Below are 5708 nucleotides of genomic sequence, written 5' to 3'. Positions count from 1 at the left end.
GTTTGATATTTTGCATGTCTAGAAGGTTACAAAGAGATTTGTTACCTTTTGACCGTGAAATCGAAAGAACCTTGACGAATAATAGGAGACTTGTTAGGAGGAATTTGGGAGGTGTTGGTGAAGTTGTTCAACCCACTAGTGAGTTTGTCAATCCTTTCGCAATAGAAGGAGAAGAGAACCCATTAAACAATACCACACAAAATCCACCTACAATGCCTAAATTCTCGTCACACTCTATACCCACCGAGGAGGATCTACCAAATGGTACTCCTACCCCACAACATCTTACCGGAAACTTTATTGCCAAGTCCGCCTTCATTCAACTAGTTGAGAGGAGCCAATTCGGGGGAATGCCTAGTGAGGACCCTCATTCTCATATGGAAACATTTTGTGATTATTGTGAAGCTATCTCTCAAACGGGCGTGACTCAAGACCAAATAAGATGGGTCTTATTTCCTTTTTCATTAATCGGCACCGCAAAGCAATGGTTGAAGGGCCTTGATAAGGCCACCCTTGGAATAGATTCTTGGAAGAAGCTAGCTCTAGCTTTCTACAAAAAATTCTACCCACCGGAGAAGACAAATATGCTAAGAGCTCAAATTACGGGTTTTAAGCAAAGGGATGAAGAATCTTTGTATGAAGCTTGGGAGCGGTTCAAAGGTATTTGTCGCTCATGTCCTCACCATGGACTTAGCGAATGGTTTTTAGTGCAACAATTTTGGAATGGTTTATATGAAGATTCAAGGAACATTCTCAATATGGGATCAAATGGAATGTTCACCGAAGTTGATGACAATCAAACATGGAACAAGATTGAGGAAATGGCGGTCCATAATTCGCAATATAGTAGGCCTCGCAAGGCTACTAGAGGAGGAAAGTATGAAGTGGACACCGTTACTCAATTGGGTGCTCAACTTAGTGCTCACATTGACACAATCAACTTGAAGTTTGAACAAGCTATGGCTAGACTTGAGGAAAACTCAAAATCAACAAAGCATCATGTCAATGCCATGACGGCATCCTCATCAATCCCAAGCGGGATATGTGAGAATTGTGGAACCTTGGGTCATGACTCAAGTGAATGTAGGGGAACAACCGAGCAAGTCAATGCTTTCCAAGCTTACAAAAGTGGCACCCCTTATTCAAATTTTTACAATGAAAACACCAAGTTCCATCCAAATCTCTCATACAAGAGCCAAAATGTCCAAAACCCTCAAACTACATACACTCCACCACCCATGAGAAATCAAAATCAAAGACCCTTTTTCAATCAAAACCAAGGCTACCAAAATCAAAATCCATACAATCACCACAATGACCAAAGTTTTGATGTCCAAAAAGCGGTCATTCAAATGCAAAAAAATCAACAAGAGTTTTTCACCCAAATGCAAAAGGATAGCCAAGCAAAGGATACCACCATCAACAACATTCTAGCTCACACCAAGATGTTGGAAACACAATTGACCCAACTAGCATCTTCAAACTCACAAAGACAAAAGGGGCAATTACCACCTCAAGGTAATCCCCCTAGACATGAGACGGTTAGTGCCATTCACTTGAGAAGTGGTACAAGATATGAAGCACCGAAGAAGCAAGTTGAGGATGAAGTTGTGAGAGCTAGTGAGAATGAAGTTGTGGTGCAAGGTCCCAAGGAAGGGGAATCATCAAAAGGAGAAAGTTCAAAGAAAAATGAAGACAAAGCCAAAGAAAAGGAGCCCATTGTGATTAGACTTCCTTTTCCAAGTCGTCAAGCCAAGCCCAAATTTGATGATCAACTTGGAAAGTTCATGGAAATTGTGAAGAACTTAGAAGTCTCAATTCCTTTCACGGAGTTAATCAATCACGTTCCGGCCTATGCAAAGTACATGAAAGATATCCTCACAAAGAAGAAGTCAATCCGGAAACTTGAGACTATCGCCTTCACCAAGGTGAGTAGTGCAATTCTTCAAGGGAGTTCACCTCCAAAATTAAAGGATCCGGGAAGCTTCTCAATACCATGTACCATTGGCGACACAACGATCAACAAAGCCTTATGTGATCTAGGGGCTAGTGTGAGTGTCATGCCGTACTCGGTGAGTAAAAGGTTGGGAATGGGAGAGCTTAAATGTACCAATATCACTCTTCAAATGGCCGATAGATCGACGAAGACACCGCTAGGGATATGGGAAGATGTCCCCGTGCGAATTGGGAAGTTTTTCATCCCGGTGGACTTTGTCATTGTTGATATGGAGGAAGATTCCAACATTCCAATCATCTTAGGAAGACCTTTCCTACACACCGCGGGTGCGGTGATTGATGTGAAACATGGAGAGCTCACTCTAGAAGTGGGAGATGAAAGCATAACTTTTAATCTTGACAAGACCATGAGAGCTCCTCGTTTGCATGAGCCATGTTTCATGATTGATCATTATAGCCGAAAAGATGAAAAGAAGAAATCGGAACTCCAATGGAGAAAGAAAGTTGAAGATGCTCCATTCAAAGAGCAAGTGAATTGTGAAAAGGAGAGCTTGCAAAGCTCATCAAAATCAACCAAGGAAGAAGAAGATGGCCTCATTGGCCAAGAAAAGAAATTGGGAGAGTTGTCTCCGTCCAAGCAAGAGATTTTCAATGATCAACTCAATGAAGTTTGTGGTCTTTGGGACGACGAATTTGAAGGGATCTTTAATCCCTACATTGGGCATGCCATCGATCATGATCAACAACAAGGGCCACGGTCTATTGAGGACCTCTACCACAACAATGAACAAGCTTTTAATTACTTCTTCGAGGTGTTGAGCAACATCAACAACACCTTGAACATGCCCCCTTGACATCTCATCAAGAATGAGAGTTTGGTGGAGTCCTCCCTAAACCACCACTTGTAAATATTTCTAACTCCCTAACTTACATTTAATTTTTGTATTGCATTTTTGTCATTTTTGGATTTTATTTACTTTGATCAAAATAATTGTCATGAAAAGAGAGAAGTGAGGGAGGGACTAATGATCTTAATTGATGTGTAGTGCTTTACCTTAGTGTGGGGATGGCAATTGCCTAGGCTATTCATGCCTTAGTAGTGCCCCCGCAATGAAGAACACAAGATTTGAAAGAAAGAAAGAAAGAATGATAAGGGAATGCGTTGGTGCACGGATGGAACTGAATCCGTGTACACAAGGACCAATCCGAGCGGATTCCTGAGAATCCGCCCGTCTGCAGAGGATCCGAGCGCGTCCCTCGAGAAGACGCCCGTCTTTGGGTCAATAAAACCGCAAATTCTTGATCGTTGAAGAATCCGAGCGGATTCCGGAAAGACGCCGTTTCTCGAATCCGTCCGTCTTGTGGACAATCCGCCCGTCTTGCAGCTGAAGAAAAAAACAAAGAAAAATCTCTGGACAAGAATCCGTCCGTCCTGCACGAAATCCGCCCGTCTCATCTCTGAAGAATCCGAGCGGATTCTCCAGAATCCGCCCGTCTCTAGGCGGGATTTTTGAAAATTTGAAGCTGAAGAATCCGAGCGGATTGCGCCTAATCCGCACGGATTGCGCCTGCGTCCTAATTTTGTCGAGTTCTTTAAATACCCACCCCACCTTCATTCATTCATTCATTCACTCATAAACACTACCCATAACATCAAAACTCTCATCCTCTCCATCTCAAAAAAACAAAAACCCTCAACAAAACTCACCAAAATCAAATCAAATCATCTTTCAAATAACAAATCAATCACTCCATCTTCATTAACAATCAAAACCAAGCACAAAATCTTCACCTTTGAATTGATTTTTGTTCTCATAAAGGCAAAGCCTTTCACCTTCAAAATCAATTTGGGCATTCTACAAATTGAAGATTTTTGATCTTTTCTTGGTTAGCTCATCAAATGGCAAGAACAAAGGGAGCAACAAAAGCAAAAGCAAAGGCACCAAAGACTACAACTCTCTCTCAAAGGCAAAAAGCTCTACAAATGAAGAAAGCTTTGGCAATGGTGGTATCAACACCAAGCTTGGAAGTGCAACCACCTCAACAAATTTCTATGGAAGCATCACCCTCTACTCCGGTAATTAATCAACTCTTGCATTACCCGGAGGTAACATTCATTTCCGATTCTCATAGAAATACATTTGTCAAGTTTGCTATGAAACAAATTCAATCCACCAAATTCATATGCCAAGATGCTTTAGAGAAGTTGGGTGTTCTTGAACAAACAAGAGTCTTTTTCAATGCCATGGGTTTAAAGAAATTGTTTGAAATGAAGGAAGTAACATACCCCTCCCTTGTCTTGGAATTCTTAAGTTCTCTAAAAGTGACAAAAGTTGAGAATAGGGAAAATATTGAGTTTCGTCTAGCTAACACTAGTAGACGCATTACCTTTCCGGAATTGGGTAAAATTTTGGGTCTTAGCGATGAACATAAATTCTATAAGCAATATGGGAAGTATGATCCCGAGCCTCTTTGGGAGGCAATCTCCGGGAAGAAATTTGAAGATTTTAAAGCTTGTCGTGCTCTTTTGGTCCATCATCCGGGCATAAGAATATGGCACAAAGTTGTGGGAAATACCATAATTGCTAGGAAAGACACCAATCATTTCACGGGACTCGATTTTATCCTCCTTGAATCAACTTTGAATATTGGAAGAATTCACACCAAGCCTTACAATTCTTTGAGGCTATTGGTTGATAGATGGCTCCATGTAGATAGTGGGAAGAAGGGTCAAACCGTAATTGTTAATGGCGGCCTTGTCACGGTCCTAGCCAAGCACTTTGATCCTAATTTCAATAAGGATAGCAAGTACAAGGCTAAGGATGGTGGCCATCTTATTGATATGTCCACCTTGATCAACAAGTTTAAGTGGGTTGCTCACAATTCCCTTGATACCAAGTATGGGTGGCTTACAAGTGAGGCCCGATCATTCACTTTACCCGCAAAGATTTGCCGTCTTAGTGTCCACCGGACCAACTATTTACTTCCCCTATCCAAGGAAGCCGAGTACATCATTCAACAACAAAAGGGTGATCATGAAACTCCCTCCTCTTCCATTGTTATACCACCTTACCCCTATGATTATGAAGAGTTCAAACCGCAAGGAGTTGAAATTGGAAAAGATTATGTCACTCTTCTAATGCAAACCATGCACAAGCAAGCTTATGAAGATCGGAAGAATGCTTATTTGGCTCAATATCCTCCCCTCCTACATCTAGCTAGGCAAGGACTCCTTGATCCATCTTGTCCTTTGCCTAGTTGGGCGGATAGAGAAGCCTTATTTCCGGGTGCATCTAGGGACGTGGTGGAAGGCAATGAGGTTGTTGGAAATGATGAGGAATTTGATGATAACATTGAGGACGAAGCAAGTGGAGATGAAGAAAGAGATGGTGAAGATAATGATGAGGAAGATAGTGATGAGGAAAGCAAAGAAGAAAGTGCCAAGGAAAGTGGCAATGTGACCACTTCTCATGAGGGAAGTGATGGTGATAGTAGCATGATGGAAGACTAGCCTTGGAGATTCCTACTCTCCCACGGTTTGTCTATATCTCTTTGTATTTTATTTCATTTTGATCATTGTTGGTTTAGTCCTAGCAACATCAAAGGACTCACACCTCGGTTCCTTTGAGGTGTTCTTTATTGTTCCCACTTTTTGAAAATCCAAAATGACAAATCTAGTTTCATGCATAGCATAGCATGTGCATGAACTCCCCCATGCTTTGACATTAGCAATAGTGTCTTACTTGGTTTGG

At 41.6% G+C, this 5708-nt stretch overlaps 1 non-coding gene across 1 annotated transcript; it reads right to left on the bottom strand.

The window, feature by feature from the left end:
- Positions 1 to 584: 584 nt before the first annotated feature.
- On the bottom strand, positions 585 to 691 carry LOC141617578 (small nucleolar RNA R71). The gene has a single exon (XR_012531141.1). It is a non-coding gene; the product is annotated as a small nucleolar RNA R71 (small nucleolar RNA).
- Positions 692 to 5708: the final 5017 nt, after the last annotated feature.

The sequence above is a fragment of the Silene latifolia genome, chromosome 1 (assembly GCF_048544455.1).
Source record: "Silene latifolia isolate original U9 population chromosome 1, ASM4854445v1, whole genome shotgun sequence".
NCBI lineage: Eukaryota > Viridiplantae > Streptophyta > Magnoliopsida > Caryophyllales > Caryophyllaceae > Silene > Silene latifolia.
This window is presented reverse-complemented; position numbering and strand designations above follow the sequence as displayed.